Raw genomic sequence first — 27,566 nt, forward strand, 5'->3', positions numbered from 1 at the left:
TTGACTCCAATCATCACAATGCTTCATAAAATTTGTCTTCACAATCGTCCACGCTCTCAACATCAGGAGGCTCTGTTACAATTGTCACCACAATGCTCCATGAACTTTACATCGCAATGCTCTCTGGCACTTGTCATCACAGTGTCCCATGCCATTGGCACAATGATCCATGACCCATGTCATCGCAATGCGCCATGCACTTGTCATCACAATGCTCCACAACCTTGTCACCACCATGATCCATAAACATTGTCAACACAATGCTCCATGCACTTCTCATCAAAATGCTCTGTCACAACTGATCTCACAATGTTCCATCGCTAGTCATCACAGTACACCCTGACCCATGTGGTCACAATGTTTCATGACCCCCGTCATCACAATGTTACATGCCCTTATCATCAAAATGCTCCATATCACCTAACATCAAAAGGTTCCATAATCCCTGTCATCAAAATGCTCTATGACCCTTTTCATCTCAAGGATCCTTGACCCCTTATATCAGAATGTTCCCTAAAGTCTGTCAACACAATATTCCATGTCCCTTTTCATCAAATGGCTCCATGATCATGTCATCAAAATTCTCCCTGCCCTACTCATCACAATGCACCACACCCTTTTCATCAAAATGCTCCATAACATGTGTCATCACAAAGCTCCATGACACTTGCTATCAAAATGCTCCATGCCATTGTCATCACATTGTTCCATGAACACTCTCATCACATTGCTCAATTCCCTTGTCATCGCAAAGCTCTATGACGCTTGTCATCACAATGCTCCATGCCATTTTCATTACAATCCTCCATGACCCATGTAACACAGTGTTCTGTGCCCTTGTCATAACAATGCTCTTTGCCCACTCTCACCCCAGTAAGACATGAAACTTTTCAGACCAATGCTCCATGTCCTTGTCATCAAAACACGCCATGCCCAATGTTATCACAATAATCTTTGAAATTTGTAAGACCAATGCTTCATGCCCCTTTCATCACAATGCTCCATTCCCTTGTCATCACAATGCACCATGACCCATGTCAGCACAATGCTCCTTGACTCCAGTCATCACAATATTTCATAAAATTTGTCTTCACCATGGTCCACGCCCTCAACATCAGGAGGTTCTGTTACAATTGTCACCACAATGCTCCATGAACTTTTCATTACAATGCTCTCTGGCACTTGTCATCACAGTGTCCCATGCCTTTGGCAGCACAATGATCCAAGACACATGGCATCACAAAGCGCCATGCACTTTTTATCACAATGCTCAACAACCTTGTCACCACCATGCTCCATAAACCTTGTCAACACAATGCTCTATGCACTTCTCATCAAAATGCTCTGTCACCACTGATCTAACAATGTTCCATCACTAGTCATCACAGTACACCCTCACCCATGTGGTCACAATGTTCCATGACCCCTGTCATCAAAATGTTACATGCCCTTATCATCACAATGCTGCATGAACCCTAACATCAAAATGTTCCATAACCCCTGTCATCAAAATGCTCTATGACCCTTTTCATCTCAAGGAACCTTGACCCCTTACATCACAATGTTCCCTAAACTCTGTCAACAAAATGTTCCATGTCCCTTTTCATCAAATGGCTCCATGGTCATGTCATCACAATTCTCCCTGCCCTACTCATCACAATGCTCCATGCTCTTGTCATCAAAATGTTCCAATACCCCTGTAATCACAAGGATCAATGGCACTTTTCCTCAGAATGCTTCATGACACTTGTCATCACAAGGTTCCATGGTCTTCTCAACACAATGCTCCAGAAGCTTGCCATCATAATGCTCCATTCCCATGTCATCACAATGCTCCATGACCCCTAACATCACAATGTTCCATAACCCCTGCCATCAAAATGCTCTATGACACTTTTCATCACAAGGATCCTTGACCCCTACATCACAATGTTCCCTAAACTCTGTCAACAAAATGTTCCATGTCAGTTTTCTTCAAATGGCTCCATGATCATGTGATCACAATGCTCCCTGCCCTACTCATTACAATGCACCACGCCCTTTTCATCAAAATGCTCCATAACATTTGTCATCACAAAGCTCCATGACACTTGCCATCAAAATGCTCCATGCCATTGTCATCACATTGCTCCATGAACACTCTCATCACATTGCTCAATGCCCTTGTCATCACAAAGCTCTATGACGCTTGTCATCACAATGCTCGATGCCCTTCTCATCACAATGCTCCATGCCCTTTCGATTACAATCCTCCATGACCCATGTATCACAGTGTTCTGTGCCCTTGTCATCACAATGCTCCTTGCCCACTCTCATCCCGGTAAGACATGAAAATTTTCAGACTAATCCTCCATCCCTTGTCATCACAAGGCTCCATTACCCCTGTCATAACAATGCTCCATGACCCTTGCCATTACAGTGTTCCACGGTCTTGCCATCACAATGTTCCATGACCCTTGGCATCACAATGCTCCAAGCCCTTGTCATCACAATACTCCATTACATTTGTCATCACAATCCTCCATGACACTTGGCATCACAATGCTCCCTGTCATTATCATCACAATGGACCATGACATATGGCATCACAATGCTCCCTGATAACTGTCTTCACAATAATACATGAACTTGTCATCACAATGATCCAGGCACTTGTCATGACAATACTCCACAAGCTTTTCATCAGAAGTCTCCATGACCCTTGTCATTACAGTGCTCCATGACGCTCACCATCACAATTATCCATGGCCTTCTCATCACAATGTTCCAAAGTCTTGCCATCACAATCCTCCATTCGCTGGTCATCACAATGCTACATGTCCCTTGTCGTCACAATGCATCATGACACCTCTCGTCACAATGTTACATGTTCTTGTCATCACAATTCTCCATGCATTTGTCAGCGCAATGCTCCTAGACACCTGTCATAGCAAGCTCCACGCGCTTGTCATCACAATGCTTCAAGACTTTGTCATCGACATTCTCAGTGGCACTTGTCATGACAATACTCCATGCCCTTGTCATCACAATGATCCAAGACCTTGTCATCACAATCGCCCATGACACCTGGCCTCACAATGTTCCATGCAATTGTCATCACAATGGACCATGACATATATCATCACAATGCTAACTGACATCTGTCTTCACAATGATCCGTGATCTTGTCATCACAAGGCTCCATGCCCTTATCATCACAATACGCCATGCCCACTGTCATCACAATAATCCTTGAAATTTGTAAGACCAATGCTTCATGCCCCTGTCATCAAAATGCTCCATTCCATTGTCATCACAATGCACCATGACCACTGTCATCACAATGCTCCTTGACTCCAGTCATCACAATGCTTCATAAAATTTGTCTTCACAATCGTCCACACTCTCAACATCAGGAGGCTCTGTTACAATTGTCACCACAATGCTCCATGAACTTTACATCGCAATGCTCTCTGGCACTTGTCATCACAGTGTCCCATGCCATTGGCACAATGATCCATGACCCATGTCATCGCAATGCGCCATGCACTTGTCATCACAATGCTCCACAACCTTGTCACCACCATGATCCATAAACATTGTCAACACAATGCTCCATGCACTTCTCATCAAAATGCTCTGTCACAACTGATCTCACCATGTTCCATCGCTAGTCATCACAGTACACCCTGACCCATGTGGTCACAATGTTTCATGACCACCGTCATCACAATGTTAAATGCCCTTATCATCAAAATGCTCCATATCACCTAACATCAAAAGGTTCCATAACCCCTGTCATCAAAATGCTCTATGACCCTTTTCATCTCAAGGATCCTTGACCCCTTATATCACAATGTTCCCTAAAGTCTGTCAGCAAAATATTCCATGTCCCTTTTCATCAAATGGCTCCATGATCATGTCATCAAAATTCTCCCTGCCCTACTCATCACAATGCACCACGCCCTTTCATCAAAATGCTCCATAACATGTGTCATCACAAAGCACCATGACACTTGCCATCAAAATGCTCCATGCCATTGTCATCACATTGTTCCATGAACACTCTCATCACATTGCTCAATTCCCTTGTCATCACAAAGCTCTATGACGCTTGTCATCACAATGCTCCATGCCATTTTCATTACAATCCTCCATGACCCATGTATCACAGTGTTCTGTGCCCTTGTCATCACAATGCTCTTTGCCCACTCTCACCCCAGTAAGACATGAAACTTTTCAGACCAATGCTCCATGCCCTTGTCATCAAAATACGCCATACCCTTTGTTATCACAATAATCCTTGAAATTTGTAAGACCAATGCTTCATGCCCCTGTCATCACAATGCTCCATTGCCTTGTCATCACAATGCACCATGACCCATGTCATCACAATGCTCCTTGACTCCAGTCATCACAATGTTTCATAAAATTTGTCTTCACAATGGTCCACGCCCTCAACATCAGGAGGTTCTGTTACAATTGTCACCACAATGCTCCATGAACTTTTCATTACAATGCTCTCTGGCACTTGTCATCACAGTGTCCCATGCCGTTGGCAGCACAATGATCGAAGACCCATGTCATCACAAAGCGCCATGCACTTTTTATCACAATGCTCCACAGCCTTTTCAACACCATGCTCCATAAACCTTGTCAACACAATGCTCCATGCACTTCTCATCAAAATGCTCTGTCACCACTGATCTCACAATGTTCCATTACTAGTCATCACAGTACACCCTCACCCATGTGGTCACAATGTTTCATGACCCCTGTCATCACAATGTTACATGCCCTTATCATCACAATGCTGCATGAACCCTAACATCAAAATGTTCCATAACCCCAGTCATCAAAATGCTCTATGACCCTTTTCATCTCAAGGATCCTTGACCCCTTACATCTCAATGTTCCCTAAACTCTGTCAACAAAATATTCCATGTCCCTTTTCATCAAATGGCTCCATGGTCATGTCATCACAATTCTCCCTGCCCTACTCATCACAATGCTCCATGCCCTTGTCATCAAAATGCTCCATAACATTTGTCATCACAAAGCTCCATGGCACTTGCCATCAAAATGCTCCATGCCATTGTCATCATATTGCTCCATGAACACTCTCATCACATTGCTCAATGCCCTTGTCATCACAAAGCTCTATGACGCTTGTCTAAACAATGCTCGATGCCCTTCTCATCACAATGCTCCATGCCCTTTTCATTACAATCATCCATGACCCATGTATCACAGTATTCTGTGCCCTTGTCATCACAATGCTCCTAGCCCACTCTCATCCCAGTAAGACATGAAACTTTTCAGACCAATGCTCCATGCCCTTGTCATCACAAGGCTCCATTACCCCTGTCATAACAATGCTCCATGACCCTTGCCATTACAGTGTTCCACGGCCTTGTCATCACAATGCTCCAAAACTCCTGTAATCACAATGATCCATGCCCTTGTAATCACAAATCTTCATGATGCAAGTCATCAGAATGCTCCATTGTCTTCTCATCACAATGCTCCATGCCCTTGTCATCAAAATGCTCCAATACCCCTGTAATCACAAGGATCCATGACACTTTTCCTCAGAAAGCTACATGACACTTGTCATCACAATGTTCCATGGTCTTCTCAACACAATGCTCCAGGAGCTTGTCATCATAATGCTCCATTTCCATGTCATCAGAACGCTCCATGACCCATGACAGAACAATGATTCAGGACACTTGTCATCAAAATGCTCCATGAAACTTGTCATCACAATGATTCATGCCCTTTTCATCCCAATGCTCCATGACCCCTGTAATCACAATGCTCCATGACGCTTGTCATCACAGTGCTCCATGACTCTTGTCATCACAATGGTCCATGCTTTTGTCAGCAAAATGCTACATGACCTTGCCATCACAATGCTCCATTCGCTGGTCATCACAATGCTACATGTCCCTTGTCGTCACAATGCACCATGACACCTCTCGTCACAATGTTACATGTTCTTGTCATCACAATTCTCCATGCATTTTTCATCGCAATGCTCCTAGACACCTGTCATAGCAAGCTCCACGCGGTTGTCATCACAATGCTTCACGACCTTGTCATCGACATTCTCAGTGGCACTTGTCATGACAATTCTCCATGCCCTTGTCATCACAATGATCCAAGACCTTGTCATCACAATCGCCCATGACACCTTGCCTCACAATGTTCCATGCAATTGTCATCACAATGGACCATGAAATATATCATCACAATGCTAACTGACATCTGTCTTCACAATAATGCGTGACCTTGACATCACAAGGCTCCATGCCCTTATCATCACAATACGCCATGCCCACTGTCATCACAATAATCCTTGAAATTTGTCAGACCAATGCTTCATGCCCCTGTCATCACAATGCTCCATTCCCTTGTTATCACATTGCTCCATGACCCCTGTAATCACAATGCTCCTTGACTCCAGTCATCACAATGCTTCATAAAATTATTCTTCACAATGGTCCACGCCCTCAACATCAGGAGGCTCTGTTACAATTGTCACCACAATGCTCCATGAAAATTTCATGACAATGCTCTCTGGCACTTGTCATCACAGTGTCCCATGCCTTTGGCAGCACAATGATACATGACCCATGTCATCAAAAAGCACCATGCACTTTTTATCACAATGCTCCACAACCTTGTCAACACCATGCGCCATAAACCTTGTCATCACAATGCTCCATGCACTTCTCATCAAAATGCTCTGTCACCACTGATCTCACAATGTTCCATCAATAGTCATCACAGTCCACCCTCACCCATGTGGTCACAATGTTTCATGACCCCTGTCATCACAATGTTACATGCCCTTATCATCACAATGCTCCATGACCCCTAACATCAAAATGTTCCATAACCCCTGTCATCAAAATGCTCTATTACCCTTTTCATCTCAAGGATCCTTGACCCCTTACATCACAATGTTCCGTAAACACTGTCAACAAAATATTCCATGTCCCTTTTCATCAAATGGCTCCATGATCATGTCATCACAATTCTACCTGCCCTACTCATCACAATGCTCCATGCCCTTGTCATCAAAGTGCTCCAATACCCTTGTAATCACAAGGATCAATGGCAGTTTTCCTCAGAATTCTCCATGACACTTGTCATCACAAGGTTCCATGGTCTTCTTAACACAAAGCTCCAGGAGTTTGTCATCATAATGTTCCATTCTCATGTCATCACAATACTCCATTAACCCTAACATCACAATGTTCCATAACCCCTGCCATCAAAATGCTCTATGACCCTTTTCATCACAAGGATCCTTGACCCCATACATCACAATTTTCCCTAAACTATGTCAACAAAATGTTCCATGTCTCTTTTCATCAAATGGCTCCATGATCATGTCATCACAATGCTCCCTGCCCTACTCATCACAATGCATCACGCCCTTTTCATCAAAATGCTCCATAATATTTGTCATCACGAAGCTCTATGACACTTGCCATCAAAATGCTCCATGCCATTGTCATCACATTGCTCCATGAACACTCTCATCACTTTGCTCAATGCCCTTGTCATCACACAGCTCTATGACGCCTGTCTAAACAATGCTTGATGCCCTTTTCATCACAATGCTCCATGCCCTTTTCATTACAATCCTCCATGACCCATGTATCACAGTGTTCTGTGCCCTTGTCATCACAATGCTCCTTGCCCACTCTCATCCCAGTAAGACATGAAACTTTTCAGACCAATGCTCCATGCCCTTGTCATCACAAGGCTCCATTACCCCTGTCATCACAATGCTCCATGAACCTTGGAATCACAATGCTCCAAGCCCTTGTCATCACAATACTCCATTACATTTGTCATCACAATCCTCCATGACACTTGGCATCACAATGCTCCCTGCCATTATCATCACAATGGACCATGACATATGGCATCACAATGCTCCCTGACAACTGTCTTCACAATAATCCATGAACTTGTCATCACAATGCTCCAGGCCCTTGTCATGACAATACTCCACAAGCTTTTCATCAGAAGGCTCCATGACCCTTGTCATTACAGTGCTCCATGACGCTCACCATCACAATTATCCATGGCCTTCTCATCACAATGTTCCAAAGTCTTGCCATCACAATCCTCCATTCGCTGGTCATCACAATGCTACATGTCCCTTGTCGTCACAATGCATCATGACACCTCTCGTCACAATGTTACATGTTCTTGTCATCACAATTCTCCATGCATTTGTCATCGCAATGCTCCTAGACACCTGTCATAGCAAGCTCCACGCGCTTGTCATCACAATGCTTCAAGACCTTGTCATCGACATTCTCAGTGGCACTTGTCATGACAATACTCCATGCCCTTGTCATCACAATGATCCAAGACCTTGTCATCACAATCGCCCATGACACCTGGCCTCACAATGTTCCATGCAATTGTCATCACAATGGACCATGACATATATCATCACAATGCTAACTGACATCTGTCTTCACAATAATCCGTGATCTTGTCATCACAAGGCTCCATGCCCTTATCATCACAATACGCCATGCCCACTGTCATCACAATAATCCTTGAAATTTGTAAGACCAATGCTTCATGCCCCTGTCATCAAAATGCTCCATTCCCTTGTCATCACAATGCACCATGACCACTGTCATCACAATGCTCCTTGACTCCAGTCATCACAATGCTTCATAAAATTTGTCTTCACAATCGTCCACACTCTCAACATCAGGAGGCTCTGTTACAATTGTCACCACAATGCTCCATGAACTTTACATCGCAATGCTCTCTGGCACTTGTCATCACAGTGTCCCATGCCATTGGCACAATGATCCATGACCCATGTCATCGCAATGCGCCATGCACTTGTCATCACAATGCTCCACAACCTTGTCACCACCATGATCCATAAACATTGTCAACACAATGCTCCATGCACTTCTCATCAAAATGCTCTGTCACAACTGATCTCACCATGTTCCATCGCTAGTCATCACAGTACACCCTGACCCATGTGGTCACAATGTTTCATGACCCCCGTCATCACAATGTTAAATGCCCTTATCATCAAAATGCTCCATATCACCTAACATCAAAAGGTTCCATAAGCCCTGTCATCAAAATGCTCTATGACCCTTTTCATCTCAAGGATCCTTGACCCCTTATATCACAATGTTCCCTAAAGTCTGTCAGCAAAATATTCCATGTCCCTTTTCATCAAATGGCTCCATGAACATGTCATCAAAATTCTCCCTGCCCTACTCATCACAATGCACCACGCCCTTTTCATCAAAATGCTCCATAACATGTGTCATCACAAAGCACCATGACACTTGCCATCAAAATGCTCCATGCCATTGTCATCACATTGTTCCATGAACACTCTCATCACATTGCTCAATTCCCTTGTCATCACAAAGCTCTATGACGCTTGTCATCACAATGCTCCATGCCATTTTCATTACAATCCTCCATGACCCATGTATCACAGTGTTCTGTGCCCTTGTCATCACAATGCTCTTTGCCCACTCTCACCCCAGTAAGACATGAAACTTTTCAGACCAATGCTCCATGCCCTTGTTATCAAAATACGCCATATCCTTTGTTATCACAATAATCCTTGAAATTTGTAAGACCAATGCTTCATGCCCCTGTCATCACAATGCTCCATTGCCTTGTCATCACAATGCACCATGACCCATGTCATCACAATGCTCCTTGACTCCAGTCATCACAATGTTTCATAAAATTTGTCTTCACAATGGTCCACGCCCTCAACATCAGGAGGTTCTGTTACAATTGTCACCACAATGCTCCATGAACTTTTCATTACAATGCTCTCTGGCACTTGTCATCACAGTGTCCCATGCCGTTGGCAGCACAATGATCGAAGACCCATGTCATCACAAAGCGCCATGCACTTTTTATCACAATGCTCCACAGCCTTTTCAACACCATGCTCCATAAACCTTGTCAACACAATGCTCCATGCACTTCTCATCAAAATGCTCTGTCACCACTGATCTCACAATGTTCCATTACTAGTCATCACAGTACACCCTCACCCATGTGGTCACAATGTTTCATGACCCCTGTCATCACAAGGTTACATGCCCTTATCATCACAATGCTGCATGAACCCTAACATCAAAATGTTCCATAACCCCAGTCATCAAAATGCTCTATGACCCTTTTCATCTCAAGGATCCTTGACCCCTTACATCACAATGTTCCCTAAACTCTGTCAACAAAATATTCCATGTCCCTTTTCATCAAATGGCTCCATGGTCATGTCATCACAATTCTCCCTGCCCTACTCATCACAATGCTCCATGCCCTTGTCATCAAAATGCTCCATAACATTTGTCATCACAAAGCTCCATGACACTTGCCATCAAAATGCTCCATGCCATTGTCATCATATTGCTCCATGAACACTCTCATCACATTGCTCAATGCCCTTGTCATCACAAAGCTCTATGACGCTTGTCTAAACAATGCTCGATGCCCTTCTCATCACAATGCTCCATGCCCTTTTCATTACAATCATCCATGACCCATGTATCACAGTATTCTGTGCCCTTGTCATCACAATGCTCCTAGCCCACTCTCATCCCAGTAAGACATGAAACTTTTCAGACCAATGCTCCATGCCCTTGTCATCACAAGGCTCCATTACCCCTGTCATAACAATGCTCCATGACCCTTGCCATTACAGTGTTCCACGGCCTTGTCATCACAATGCTCCAAAACTCCTGTAATAATGATCCATGCCCTTGTCATCACAAATCTTCATGATGCAAGTCATCAGAATCCTCCATTGTCTTCTCATCGCAATGCTCCATGCCCTTGTCATCAAAATGCTCCAATACCCCTGTAATCACAAGGATCCATGACACTTTTCCTCAGAAAGCTACATGACACTTGTCATCACAATGTTCCATGGTCTTCTCAACACAATGCTCCAGGAGCTTGTCATCATAATGCTCCATTTCCATGTCATCAGAACGCTCCATGACCCATGACAGAACAATGATTCAGGACACTTGTCATCAAAATGCTCCATGAAACTTGTCATCACAATGATTCATGCCCTTTTCATCCCAATGCTCCATGACCCCTGTAATCACAATGCTCCATGACGCTTGTCATCACAGTGCTCCATGACTCTTGTCATCACAATGGTCCATGCTTTTGTCAGCAAAATGCTACATGACCTTGCCATCACAATGCTCCATTCGCTGGTCATCACAATGCTACATGTCCCTTGTCGTCACAATGCACCATGACACCTCTCGTCACAATGTTACATGTTCTTGTCATCACAATTCTCCATGCATTTGTCATCGCAATGCTCCTAGACACCTGTCATAGCAAGCTCCACGCGGTTGTCATCACAATGCTTCACGACCTTGTCATCGACATTCTCAGTGGCACTTGTCATGACAATTCTCCATGCCCTTGTCATCACAATGATCCAAGACCTTGTCATCACAATCGCCAATGACACCTGGCCTCACAATGTTCCATGCAATTGTCATCACAACGGACCATGAAATATATCATCACAATGCTAACTGACATCTGTCTTCACAATAATCCGTGACATTGAAACCACAAGGCTCCATGCCCTTATCATCACAATACGCCATGCCCCCTGTCATCACAATAATCCTTGAAATTTGTCAGACCAATGCTTCATGCCCCTGTCATCACAATGCTCCTTTCCCTTGTTATCACATTGCACCCTGACCCCTGTCATCACAATGCTCCTTGACTCCAGTCATCACAATGCTTCATAAAATTTGTCTTCACAATGTTCCACGCCCTCAACATCAGGAGGCTCTGTTACAATTGTCACCACAATGCTCCATGAACATTTCATGACAATGCTCTCTGGCACTTGTCATCACAGTGTCCCATGCCTTTGGCAGCACAATGATACATGACACATGTCATCACAATGCGCCATGCAATTGTCATCACAATGCTCCACAACTTTGTCACCACCTTGCTCCATAAACTTTGTCAACAAAATCCTCCATGCACTTCTCATCAAAATGCTCTGTCACAAGTGATCTCACAATGTTCCATCACTAGTCATCACAGTACACCCTCACCCATGTGGTCACAATGTTCCATGACCCCTGTCATCACAATGTTACATGCCCTTATCTTCACAATGTTCCATGACCCCTAACATCACAATGTTCCATAACCCCTGTCATCAAAATGCTCTAAGACACTTTTCATCAGAAGGATCCTTGACCCCTAACATCACAATGTTCCCTAAAGTCTGTGAACAAAATGTTCCATGTCCCTTTTCATCAAATGGCTCCATGATCATGTCATCACAATGCTCCCTGCCATACTCATTACAATGCACCACGCTCTTTTCATCAAAATGCTCCATAACATTTGTCATCACAAATCTCCATGACACTTGCCATCAAAATGCTCCATGCCATTGTCATCGCATTGCTCCATGAACTCTCTCATCACATTGCTCAACGCCCTTGTAATCACAATGCTCCATCCCCTTTTCATTATAATCCTCCATGACCCATGTATCACAGTGTTCTGTTACCTTGTCATCACAATGCTCCTTGCCCACTCTCATCCCAGTAAGACATGAAAGTTTTCAGACAAATGCTCCATGCCCTTGTCATCACAAGGCTCCATTACCCCTGTCATACCAATGCTCCATGACCCTTGCCATTACAGTGTTCCACGGCCTTGTCATCACAGTGCTCCAAAATCCCTGTAATCACAATGCTCCCTGCCCTTTTCATCAGAAATCTTCATGACGCAAGTCATCAGAATGCTCCATGGCCTTCTCATCACAATGCTCCATGTCCCTGTCATCAAAATAATCCAATACCACTGTAATCACAATGATCAATGGCACTTTTCCTCAGAATGTTCCATGACACTTGTCATCACAAGGTTCCATGGTCTTCTCAACACAATGCTCCAGGAGCTTGTCATCATAATGCTCCATTCCCATGTCATCACAACGCTCCATGATCCATGACAGATCAAAATTCAGGACTGTTGTCATCAAAATGCTCCATGAACCTTGTCATCACAATGATTCATGCCCTTTTCATCCCAATGCTCCATGACCCCTGTAATAACAATGCTCCATGACGCTTCTCATCACAGTGCTCCATGACTCTTGTCATCACAATGGTCAATGCTTTTGTCAGCAAAATGCTACATGAACTTGCCATCACAATGCTCCATGCGCTTGTCATCACAATCCTCCATGAACCTTGGGATCACATTGCTTCATGCTCCTGTCATCACAATGCTTCACGCTCTTTGAAATCAAAATGATCCATGATCTCTGTCATCACAATGCTCCAAACACTTGTGATCATAATGTTCCATAACACTTTTCATCACAACCCTCCATGATGCCTGTCATCACAATACTCCATGCCCTTTTCATCACAATGCTCCATGACATTTGTCATCACAATGCTCAAGACACTTGTCATCACAATGATCCATGACACTTATCGTCAAAATGCTCCTTGAACCGTGTCATGAAAATGATCCATGCATTTTCATAACAGTGCTCCATGCCCTTTTCATTACAATGCTCAATGCCATTGTCATCACAATAGTTCACAAGCTTGTCATCAGAATGCTCCATGAAACTTGTCATCACAATGCTCCATGAACCCTGTCATCAAAATGCTCATGACACTTGTCATCATAATGCTCTATGTCCCTTGTTATTACAGTGCTCCGTGATGCTCGTCATCACAATTATCCATGGTGTTCTCATCACAATGCTCCACGGTCTTGCCATCACAATGCTCCATGCCCTGGTTATAACAATGTTCCATGTCCCTTTTCATCAGGAATTTCCACGTCCTTGTCATCACAATTCTCCATGTTCTTGTCATCATCCATGACCACTGTCATAGAAAGCAACATGTGCTTGTCATCACAATGCTTCCCGAAATTCTCATCAAAATTAACTATTGCCTTTCTCATCACAATGCTCCATGACCCTTAGCATCACAATGCTCCAAGCCCTTGTCATCACAATACTCCATTACATTTGTCATCACAATCCTCCATGACACTTTTCATCACAATGCTCACTGCCATTATCATCAAAATGGACCATAACATATGTCATCAGAATCCTCCCTGACACCTGTCTTCACAATACTCCATGAACTTATCATCACAATGCTCCAGGCCCTTGTCATGACAATACTCCACAAGTTTTTCATCAGAAGCCTCCATGACCCTTGTCATTACAGTGCTCCATGACGCTCATCATCACAATTATCCATGGTCTTCTCATCACAATGTTCCAAGGTCTTGCCATCACAATGCTCCATTCGCTGGTCATTACAATGCTACATATCCGTTGTCATCACAATGCACCATGACACCAATCGTCACAATGTTACATGTTCTTGTCATCACAATTCTCCATGCATTTGTCATCGCAATGCTTCATGACCCCTGTCAAAGAAAGCTCCTTGCCCTTGTCACCACAATAGTTCACGGCATTGTCATCAAAATTATCCATGTCCCTTGTCATGACGTTGCTGCATGCCATTGTCATCACAATGATCCAAGCACTGGTCATCAAAATGCCCCGTTACCTTTGCCATCACAAACCTCCATGACACTTGGCATCACAATGCTCCATGTAATTGTCATCACAATGGATCATGACATATGTCATCACAATGGTCCCAGACACCTCTCTTCACAATACTCCATGACCTTGTCATCACAATGCTCCATGTCCTTGTCATCACAATGTGCCATACCAACGGACATCACAATAATCCATGAAACTTGTCAGAACAATGCTCCATGCCCTTGTCATCACAATGCACCATGGCCCCTGTAATCACAATGTTGCATGGCCCTTTTTATCTCAATTCTCCATGAACCCTGTCATCCCAATGCACCATGCCATCATCATAATGCTTCATGCTATTGTCATCACAATAAAATCAAAATGTTCCATGCCCTCTGTCAACACAATGCTCCAAACCCTTGTGAGCACAATATTCCGTAACAATTGTCATCACAATGCCCCATTACGCTCGTCATCACAATTATCCATAGTCTTCACATCACAATGCTCCATGAATTTTGTCATCCAAATGCTCAATGCACCTGTTATCAGAATGCTCCCTGACACTTGTCGTCAGTACGCTCCTTGAACCCTGTCATGACGAGGCTCAACACCTCTTTCATGACAATGATCCATGCCTTTTTCATCACAATGCAACAAGACCCCTGTGATCACAATACTCCATGCTCTTGTCATCACAATGTTCCAAGACGCATGTCATCAGAATGCTCCATAGCCTTCTCATCACAATGTTCCATGCCCTTGTCATCAAAATGGTGCAATACCCCTGTAATAACAAGGCTCCAAGCCATTTTCCATCAGAATGGTCCATGACACTTTTCATCACAAGGTTCCATGGTCTTCTCAACACAATGCTCCAGAAGCTTGTCATCATAATGCTCCATTCACATGTCATCACAATGCTCCATGACCCCTAACATCACAATGTTCCATAACCCCGTCATCAAAGTGCTCTATGACCCTTTTCATCACAAGGATCCTTGACCCCTTACATCACAATGTTCCCTAAACTCTGTCAACAAAATGTTCCATGTCACTTTTCATCAAATGGCTCCATGATCATGTCACCACAATGCTCCCTTCCCTACTCATCACAATGCACCACGCCCTTTTCATCAAAATGCTCCATAACATTTGTTATCAGAAAGCTATATGACACTTGCCATCAAAATGCTCCATGCCATTGTCATCACATTGCTCCATGAACACTCTCATCACATTGCTCAATGCCCTTGTCATCACAAGGCTCTATGACGCTTGTCATCACAATGCTCGATGCCCTTTTCATCACAATGCTCCATGCCCTTTTGATTATAATCCTCCATGACCCATGTATCACAGTGTTCTGTTCCCTTGTCATCACAATGCTCCTTGCCTACTCTCATCCCAGTAAGACATGAAATTTTCAGACCAATGCTCCATGCCCTTGCCATCACAAGGCTCCATTACCCCTGTCATAACAATGCTCCATGACCCTTGACATTACAGTGTTCCACGGCCTTGTCATCAAAATGCTCCAAAACTCCTGTAATCACAATGCTCCATGCCCTTGTCATCACAAATCTTCATAACGCATGTCATCAGAATGCTCCATGGCCTTCTAATCACAATTCTCCATGCCCTTGTCATCAAAATGCTCAAGTACCCATGTAATCACAAGGATCAATGGCACTTTTCCACAGAATGCTCCATGACACATGTCATCACAAGGTTCCATGGTATTCTCAACACAATGCTCCAGGAGCTTGTCATCATAATGCTCCATTCCCATGTCATCACAACACTCCATGACCCATGACAGAACAATGATTCAGGACTCTTGTCATCAAAATGCTCCATGAAACTTGTCATCACAATGATTCATACCGTTTTCATCCCAATGCTCCATGACCCCTGTAATCACAATGCTCCATGACGCTTGTCATCACAGTGCTCCATGACTCTTGTCATCACAATGGTCCATGCTTTTGTCAGCAAAATGCTACATGACCTTGCCATCACAATGCTCCATGCGCTTGTCATCACAATCCTCCATGAACCTTGGGGTCACATTGCTTCATGCTCCTGTCATCACAATGCTCCACGCTCCTTGAAATCAAAATGATCCATTACCTCTGTCATCACAATGCTCCAAACACTTGTGATCATAATGTTCCATAACTCTTGTCATCACAACTCTCCATGATGCCTGTCATCACAATACTCCATGCCCTTGTCATCACAATGCTCCATGACATTTGTCATCACAATGCTCAAGACACTTGTCATCACAATGATCCATGACACTTATCATCAAAATGCTCCTTGAACCGTGTCATGAAAAGGATCCATGCCTTTTTCATCACAATGCACCATGCCCTTTTCATCACAATGCTTAATGTCATTGTCATCACAATAGTTCACAAGCTGGTCCTCAGAATGCTCCATGAAACTTTTCATCACAATGCTCCATGACCCCTGTCATCAAAATGCTCATGACACTTGTCATCATAATGCTCCATGTCCCTTGTCATTACAGTGCTCCGTGATGCTCGTCATCACAATTATCCATGGTGTTCTCATCACAATGCTCCACGGTCTTGCCATCACAATGCTCCATGCCCTGGTCATAACAATGATCAATGTCCCTTTTCATCAGGATTCTCCACGTCCTTGTCATCACAATTCTCCATGCACTTGTCATCACAATGCTCCATGACCCCTGTCATAGGAAGGAACATGCGCTTGTCATCACAATGCTTCCCGACATTCTCATCAAAATTCTCAATTGACCTTGTCATCACAATGTTCCATGACCCTTGGCATCACAATGCTCCAAGCCCTTGTTATCACAATACTCCATTATATTTGCCATCACTATCCTCCATGACACTTGGCATCACAATGCTCCCTGCCATTATCATCACAATGGACCATGACATATGTCATCACAGTGCTCTCTGACAACTGTCTTCACAATATTCCATGAATTTGTCATCACAATGCTCCAGGCACTTATTATGACAATACTCCACAAAGTTTTCATCAGAATGCTTCATGACCCTTTTCATTACAGTGCTCCATGACACTCATCATCACAATTATTCATGTTCTTCTCATCAAAATGTTCCAAGGTCTTGCGATCACAATGCTCCATTCGCTGGTCATCACAATGCTACATGTCCCATGTCGTCACAATGCACCATGACACCTCTCGTCACAATGTTACATGTTCTTGTCATCACAATTCTCCATGCATTTGTCATCACAATGCTCCATGAGTCCTGTCATAGCAAGCTCCACGTGCTTGTCATCACAATGCTTCACGACCTTGTCATCGACATTCTTAGTGGCACTTCTCATGACAATGCTCCATGCCCTTGTCATCTCAATGATCCAAGACATTGTCATCACAATCGCCCATGACACCTGGCCTCAAAAAATTCCATGCAATTTTCATCACAATGGTCCATGACATATATCATCACAATGCTAACTGACATCTGTCTTCACAATAATCTGCGACCTTGTCATCACAAGGCTCCATGCCCTTATCATCACAATACGCCATGCCCACTGTCATCACAATAATCCTTGAAATTTGTCAGACCAATGCTTCATGCCCCTGTCATCACAGTGTTCCATTCCCTTGTCATCACAATGCACCATGACCCCTGTCATCACCATGCTCCTTGACTCCAGTCATCACAATGCTTCATAAAATTTGTCATCACAATGGTCCATGCCCTCATCATCAGGAGTCTCTGTTACAATTGTCGCCACAATGCTCCATGAACTTTTCATCATAATGCTCTCTGGCACTTGTCATCACAGTGTCCAATGCCTTTGGCAGCACAATGATCCATGACCCATGTCCTCACAATGTGCCATGCACTTGTCATCACAATGCTCAACAACCTTCTCACCACCATGCTCCATAAACATTGTCATCACAATGTCCCATGCACTTCTCATCAAAATGCTCTGTCACCACTGATCTCACCATGTTCCATCAATAGTCATCACAGTACACCCTCACCCATGTCGTCACAATGTTCCATGACCCCTTCATCACAATGATACATGCTCTTATCATCACAATGCTCCATGACCCCTAACATCAAAATGTTCCATAAACCCTGTCATCAAAATACTCCATGACCCTTTTCATCACAAGGATCCTGGACCCCTTACATCACCATGTTCCCTAAACCCTGTAAATAAAATATTCCATGCACCTTTTCATCAAATGGCTCCATGATCATGTCATCACAATGCTCCCTGCCCTTCTCATCACAATGCAACACGCCCTTTTCATCAAAATGCTCCATAACATTTGTCATCACAAATCTCCATGACACTTGCCTTCAAAATGCTCCATGCCATTGTCATCACATTGATCCATTAACACTCTCATCACATTGCTCAATGCCCTTGTCATCACAAAGCTCTATGACGCTTGTCATCACAATGTTCGATGCCCTTCTCAACACAATGCTCCATGCCCTTTTCATTACAATCCTCCATGACCCATGCATCACAGTGTTCTTTGCCCTTGTCATCACAATGCCCCTTGCCCACTCTCATCCCAGTAAGACATGGAACTATTCAGACAAATGCTCCATGCCCTTGTCATTACAAATCTCCATTACCCCCGTCATAACTATAATCCATGACCCTTGCCATTACAGTGTTCCACGGCCTTGTCATCACAATGCTCCAAAACCCCTGTAATCACAATGCTCCATGTCCTTGTCATCACAAAGCTCCATGACGCAAGTCATCAGAATGCTCCATGGCCTTCTCATTACAATACTCCCTGCTCTTGTTATCACAATTTTCCAAGACCAATTTAATCACAATGCTCAATGTCCTTGTTATCCCATTGCTCCATGACCCCTGAAATCACAATGTTCCGAGACGCTTGTCATCACAGTGCCCCGTGACCATTGCCATCACAATGCTCCATTTCTTTGTCTGCAAAATGCTACATCAACTTGTCATCACAATGCTCCATGATCTTTGTCATCACAATGCACAATACACTTGACATCACAATGCTCCCAGACATTGTCCTCCGAATGCTCCGTGAACTCTGTCATGAAAAGCCTACATGCCATTTTCATCACAATGCTCCATTCACTTTTCATCACAATGCTCCATGCCATTGTCATCTCAATACTCCACAAGCTTGTCATCAGAATGCTAAAATAACCCTTGTCATCACAATGCTCCATGACCCCTGTCATCACAATGCTCCATGACACCTGTCATCACAATGTTTCATGTCCCTTGTCATTACAGTGCTCCATGACGCTCGTCAGCACAATTATCCATGGTCTTCTCATCACAATGCTCTTCGGTCTTGCCATCACAATGCTCCATTCCCTGGTCATCACAATTCTCCATCTGTCTTGTCATGACAATTCTGAATGTCCTTGTCATCACAATGCACCATGACACTACTCACCACAGTGTTACAGCCTCTTGTCATCACAATTTTCCATGCACTTGTCATCGCAATGCTACATGACACCTGAGAAAGAAAGCTCCATGCGCTTGTCACCACAATACTTCACGACCTTGTCATCAAAATACTCCATGGCCCTTGTCATGACAATGCCGCATGCCCTTGTCATCACAATGTTCCAAGCCCTTGTCATCAAAATGCTCTGTTACCTTTGCCATCACAAACTTCCATGACACTTGGCATCACAATGCTCCATGTCATTGTCATCACAATGGATCATGACATATGTCATCACAATGGTCCCAGACACCTCTCTTCACAATACTCCATGACCTTGTCATCACAAGGTTCCATGTCCTTGTCATCACAATGTGCCATGCCCACTGTCATCACAATAATCCATGAAATTTGTCAGAACAATGCTCAATGCCCTTGTCATCACAATGCACCATGGCCCCTGTAATCACAATGTTCCATGCCCCTTTTCATCTCAATTCTCCAAGAACCCTGTCATCCCAATGCACCATGCCCATCATCATAATGCTTCATGCTATTGTCATCACAAGGAAATCAAAATGCTCCATGCCCTCTGTCATCACAATGCTCCAAACCCTTGTGATCACAAGATTCCATACTCATTGTCATCACAATGCCCCAGGACGCTTGTCATCACAATTATCCATGGTCTTCTCATCACAATGCTCCATGAACTTTGTCATCCCAATGCTCAATGCACTTGTTATCACAATGCTCCCTGACACTTGTCGTCAGTATGCTCCTTGAACCCGTTCATGACGATGCTCGACGCCTTTTTCATCACAATGATCCATGCCTTTTTCATCACAATGTTCCAAGACCCCTGTAATCAAAATACTCCATGCTCTTGTCATCACAATGTTCCAAGACGCATGTCATCAGATTGCTCCATGGCCTTCTAATCACAATGCTCATGCCCTTGTCACCAAAATGCTCCAATACCCCTGTAATCACAAGGCTCCATGACACTTTTCATCAGAATGCTCCATGACACTTGTCATCACAAGGTTCCATGGTCTTCACAACACAATGCTCCAGGAGCTTGTTATCATAATGCTCCATTCCCATGTCATCACAATGCATCCTGACCACTGTCATCACAACACTCCATGACCCATGACCCAACAATGATCCAGGACTCTTGTCATCAAAATGCTCCATGAAACTTGTCATCACAGTGATTCATGCCCTTGTCATCCCAATGCTCCATGACCACTGTAATCACAATGCTCCATGACGCTTGTCATCACAGTGCTCCATGACACTTGTCATCACAATGTTCCATGCTTTTGTCAGCAAAATGCTACATGACCTTGTCATCACAATGCTCCATGCCCTTGTCATCACAATCCTCCTTGAACCTTGGGATCACATTGCTTCATGCTCCTGTCATCACAATGCTCCACGCTCCTTGAAATCAAAATGATCCATGAACTCTGTCATCACAATGCTCCGAATCCTTGTGATCATAATGTTCCATAACACTTGTCATCACAACTCTCCATGATGCCTGTCATCACAATACTCCATGCACTTGTCATCACAATGCTCCATGACATTTGTCATCACAATGCTCAAGACATTTGACATCACAATGTTCCTTGACACTTATCGTCAAAATTCTCCTTGAACCGTGTCATGAAAAGGATCCATGCCTTTTTCATCACAATGCTCCATGCCCTTTTCATCACAAGGCTCCATGCCATTGTCATCACAATAGTTCACAAGCTTGTCATCAGAATGTTCCATGAAACTTGTCATCACAATGCTCCATGACCCCTGTCATCAAAATGCTCATGACACCTGTCATCATAATGCTCCATGTCCCTTGTCATTACAGTGCTCCGTGATGCACTTCATCCCAATTATCCTTGGTCTTCTCTTCACAATGCTCCATGAACTTTGTCATCCCAAAACTCAATGCACCTGTTATCACAATGCTCCCTGACACTTTTCGTCAGTATGCTCCTTGAAACCTGTCATGACGAGGCTCAACGCCTCTTTCATCACAATGATCCATGCCTTTTTCATCACAATGCTCCAAGACCCCTGTAATCACTATACTCCATGCTCTTGTCATCACAATGTTCCAAGACGCATGTCATCAGAATGCTCCATGGCCTTCTCATCACAATGCTCCATGCCCTAGTCATCAAAATGTTCCAATACCCCTGTAATCACAAGGCTCAATGGCACTTTCCATCAGAATGCTCCATGACACTTGTCATCACAAGGTTCCATGGTCTTGTCAACACAATGCTCCAGGAGCTTGTCATCATAATGCTCCATTCCCATGTCATCACAATGCACCATGACCACAGTCATCAAAACGCTGCATGACCCAAGACACAACAATGATCCAGGACTCTTGTCATCAAAATGCTCCATGAACCTGGTCATCACAATGTTTCATGCCCTTGTCATCCCAATGCTCCATGACCCCTATAATCACAATGCTTCATGACGCTTGTCATCACAGTGCTCCATGTCTCTTGTCATCACCATGTTCCATGCTTTTGTCAGCAAAATGCTACATGACCTTGCCATCACAATGCTCCATGCGCTTGTCATCACAATCCTCCATTAACCTTGGGATCACATTGCTTCATGCTCCTGTCATCACAATGCTTCACGTTCCTTGAAATCAAAATGATCCATGACCTCTGTCATCACAATGCTCCAAACCCTTGTGATCATAATGTCCCATAACCCTTGTCATCACAACTCTCCATGATGCCTGTCATCACAATACTCCATGCCCTTGTCATCACAATGCTCCATGACATTTGTCATCACAATGCTCAAGACACTTGTCATCACAATGATCCATGCCACTTTTCGTCAAAATGCTCCTTGAACCGTGTCATGAAAAGGATCCATGTCTTTTTCATCTCAAAGCTCCATGCCCTTTTCATCACAATGTTTAATGCCATTGTCATCAGAATAGTTCACAAGATTGTCATCAGAATGCTCCATGAAACTTGTCATCACAATGCTCCATGACCCCTGTCATCAAAATGCTCATGACACCTGGCATCATAATGCTCCATGTCCCTTGTCATTACAGTGCTCCATGATGCTCGTCATCACAATTATCCATGGTGTTCTCATCACAATGCTCCACGGTCTTGCCATCACAATGCTCCATGCCCTGGTCATAACAATGTTCCATGTCCCTTTTCATCAGGATTCTCCACGTCTTTCTCATCACAATTCTCCATGCACTTGTCATCATCCATGACAACTGTCATAGCAAGCAACATGCACTTGTCATCACAATGCTTCCCGACCTTCTCATCAAAATTCTCTATTGCCCTGGTCATCACAATGCTCCATGACCCTTGGCATCACAATGCTCCAAGCCCTTGTCATCACAATACTCCATTACATTTGTCATCACAATCCTCCATGACACTTGGCATCACAATGCTCCCTGTCATTATCATCACAATGGACCATGACATATGGCATCACAATGCTCCCTGATAACTGTCTTCACAATAATCCATGAACTTGTCATCACAATGATCCAGGCACTTGTCATGACAATACTCCACAAGCTTTTCATCAGAAGGCTCCATGACCCTTGTCATTACAGTGCTCCATGACGCTCATCATCACAATTATCCATGGTCTTCTCATCACAATGTTCCAAGGTCTTGCCATCATAATGCTCCATTTGCTGGTCATCACAATGCTACATGTCCCTTGTCGTCACAATGCACCATGACACCTCTCGTCACAATGTTACATGTTCTTGTCATCACAATTGTCCATGCATTTGTCATCGCAATGCTCCTAGACACCTGTCATAGCAAGCTCCACGCGCTTGTCATCAAAATGCTTCACGACCTTGTCATCACATTCTCAGTGGCACTTGTCATGACAATGCTCCATGGTCTTGTCATCACAATGATCCAAGACCTTGTCATCACAATCGCCCATGACACCTGGCCTCACAATGTTCCATGCAATTGTCATCACAATGGACCATGACATATATCATCACAATGCTAACTGACATCTGTCTTCACAATAATCCGTGACCTTATCATCACAACTCTCCATACCCTTATCATCACAATACACCATGCCCACTGTCATCACAATAATCCTTGAAATTTGTCAGACCAATTCTTCATGCCCCTGTCATCCCAATGCTCCATTCGCTTGTCATCACAATGCACCATGACCCCTGTCATCACAATGCTCCTTGACTCCAGTCATCACAATGCTTCATAAAATTTGTCTTCACAATGGTCCACGCCCTCAACATCAGGAGGCTCTGTTATAATTGTCACCACAATGCTCCATGAACTTTTCATCACAATGCTCTCTGGCACTTGTCATCACAGTGTCCCATGCCTTTGGCAGCACAATGATCCATTACACATGTCATCACAATGTGCCATGCACTTGTCATCACAATGCTCCACAACCTTGTCACCACCATGCTCCATAAACCTTGTCAACACAATGCTCCATGCCCTTCTCATCAAAATGCTCTGTCACAACTGATCTCACAATGTTCCATCACTAGTCATCACAGTACACCCTCACCCATGTGGTCACAATGATCCATGACCCCTGTCATCAAAATGTTACATGCCCTTATCATCACAATGCTCCATGACCCCTAACATCAAAATGTTCCATAACCCCTGTCATCAAAATGCTCTATGACCCTTTTCATCTCAAGGATCCTTGACCCCTTACATCACAATGTTCCCTAAACTATGTTAACAAAATATTCCATGTCCCTTTTCATCAAATGGCTCCATGATCATGTCATCACAATTCTACCTGCCCTACTCATCACTATGCTCCATGCCCTTGTCATCAAAGTGCTCCAATACCCTTGTAATCACAAGGATCAATGGCAGTTTTCCTCAGAATTCTCCATGACACTTGTCATCACAAGGTTCCATGGTCTTCTCAACACAAAGCTCCAGGAGCTTGTCATCATAATGCTCCATTCTCATGTCATCACAATACTCCATTAACCCTAACATCACAATGTTCCATAACCCCTGCCATCAAAATGCTCTATGACCCTTTTCATCACAAGGATCCTTGACCCCATACATCACAATTTTCCCTAAACTATGTCAACAAAATGTTCCATGTCTCTTTTCATCAAATGGCTCCATGATCATGTCATCACAATGCTCCCTGCCCTACTCATCACAATGCATCACGCCCTTTTCATCAAAATGCTCCATAATATTTGTCATCACGAAGCTCTATGACACTTGCCATCAAAATGCTCCATGCCATTGTCATCACATTGCTCCATGAACACTCTCATCACTTTGCTCAATGCCCTTGTCATCACACAGCTCTATGACGCCTGTCTAAACAATGCTTGATGCCCTTTTCATCACAATGCTCCATGCCCTTTTCATTACAATCCTCCATGACCCATGTATCACAGTGTTCTGTGCCCTTGTCATCACAATGCTCCTTGCCCACTCTCATCCCAGTAAGACATGAAACTTTTCAGACCAATGCTCCATGCCCTTGTCATCACAAGGCTCCATTACCACTGTCATCACAATGCTCCATGACCCTTGGAATCACAATGCTCCAAGCCCTTGTCATCACAATACTCCATTACATTTGTCATCACAATCCTCCATGACACTTGGCATCACAATGCTCCCTGCCATTATCATCACAATGGACCATGACATATGGCATCACAATGCTCCCTGACAACTGTCTTCACAATAATCCATGAACTTGTCATCACAATGCTCCAGGCCCTTGTCATGACAATACTCCACAAGCTTTTCATCAGAAGGCTCCATGACCCTTGTCATTACAGTGCTCCATGACGCTCACCATCACAATTATCCATGGCCTTCTCATCACAATGTTCCAAAGTCTTGCCATCACAATCCTCCATTCGCTGGTCATCACAATGCTACATGTCCCTTGTCGTCACAATGCATCATGACACCTCTCGTCACAATGTTACATGTTCTTGTCATCACAATTCTCCATGCATTTGTCATCGCAATGCTCCTAGACACCTGTCATAGCAAGCTCCACGCGCTTGTCATCACAATGCTTCAAGACCTTGTCATCGACATTCTCAGTGGCACTTGTCATGACAATACTCCATGCCCTTGTCATCACAATGATCCAAGACCTTGTCATCACAATCGCCCATGACACCTGGCCTCACAATGTTCCATGCAATTGTCATCACAATGGACCATGACATATATCATCACAATGCTAACTGACATCTGTCTTCACAATAATCCGTGATCTTGTCATCACAATACGCCATGCCCACTGTCATCACAATAATCCTTGAAATTTGTAAGACCAATGCTTCATGCCCCTGTCATCAAAATGCTCCATTCCCTTGTCATCACAATGCACCATGACCACTGTCATCACAATGCTCCTTGAATCCAGTCATCACAATGCTTCATAAAATTTGTCTTCACAATCGTCCACACTCTCAACATCAGGAGGCTCTATTACAATTGTCACCACAATGCTCCATGAACTTTACATCGCAAAGCTCTCTGGCACTTGTCATCACAGTGTCCCATGCCATTGGCACAATGATCCATGACCCATGTCATCGCAATGTGCCATGCACTTGTCATCACAATGCTCCACAACCTTGTCACCACCATGAACCATAAACATTGTCAACACAATGCTCCATGCACTTCTCATCAAAATGCTCTGTCACAACTGATCTCACCATGTTCCATCGCTAGTCATCACAGTACACCCTGACCCATGTGGTCACAATGTTTCATGACCCCCGTCATCACAATGTTAAATGCCCTTATCATCAAAATGCTCCATATCACCTAACATCAAAAGGTTCCATAAGCCCTGTCATCAAAATGCTCTATGACCCTTTTCATCTCAAGGATCCTTGACCCCTTATATCACAATGTTCCCTAAAGTCTGTCAGCAAAATATTCCATGTCCCTTTTCATCAAATGGCTCCATGATCATGTCATCAAAATTCTCCCTGCCCTACTCATCACAATGCACCACGCCCTTTCATCAAAATGCTCCATAACATGTGTCATCACAAAGCACCATGACACTTGCCATGAAAATGCTCCATGCCATTGTCATCACATTGTTCCATGAACACTCTCATCACATTGCTCAATTCCCTTGTCATCACAAAGCTCTATGACGCTTGTCATCACAATGCTCCATGCCATTTTCATTACAATCCTCCATGACCCATGTATCACAGTGTTCTGTGCCCTTGTCATCACAATGCTCTTTGCCCACTCTCACCCCAGTAAGACATGAAACTTTTCAGACCAATGCTCCATGCCCTTGTCATCAAAATACGCCATACCCTTTGTTATCACAATAATCCTTGAAATTTGTAAGACCAATGCTTCATGCCCCTGTCATCACAATGCTCCATTGCCTTGTCATCACAAT

The 27,566-nt window shown here is 43.8% G+C and overlaps 1 long non-coding RNA gene across 1 annotated transcript in view; it reads right to left on the reverse strand.

Annotated features, from left to right (window-relative positions):
• LOC308609709 overlaps positions 1–22,965 on the reverse strand; it is a 1,094,809-nt gene extending 1,071,844 nt beyond the window's left edge. The window contains exon 1 of the long non-coding RNA XR_014014333.1: positions 22,935–22,965. This is a non-coding gene — a long non-coding RNA (uncharacterized lncRNA). The remainder of the gene's footprint in view (positions 1–22,934) is intronic.
• Positions 22,966–27,566: the final 4,601 nt, after the last annotated feature.

This window comes from Mesoplodon bidens, assembly GCF_964165515.1.
Source record: "Mesoplodon bidens genome assembly, chromosome: Y".
NCBI lineage: Eukaryota > Metazoa > Chordata > Mammalia > Artiodactyla > Ziphiidae > Mesoplodon > Mesoplodon bidens.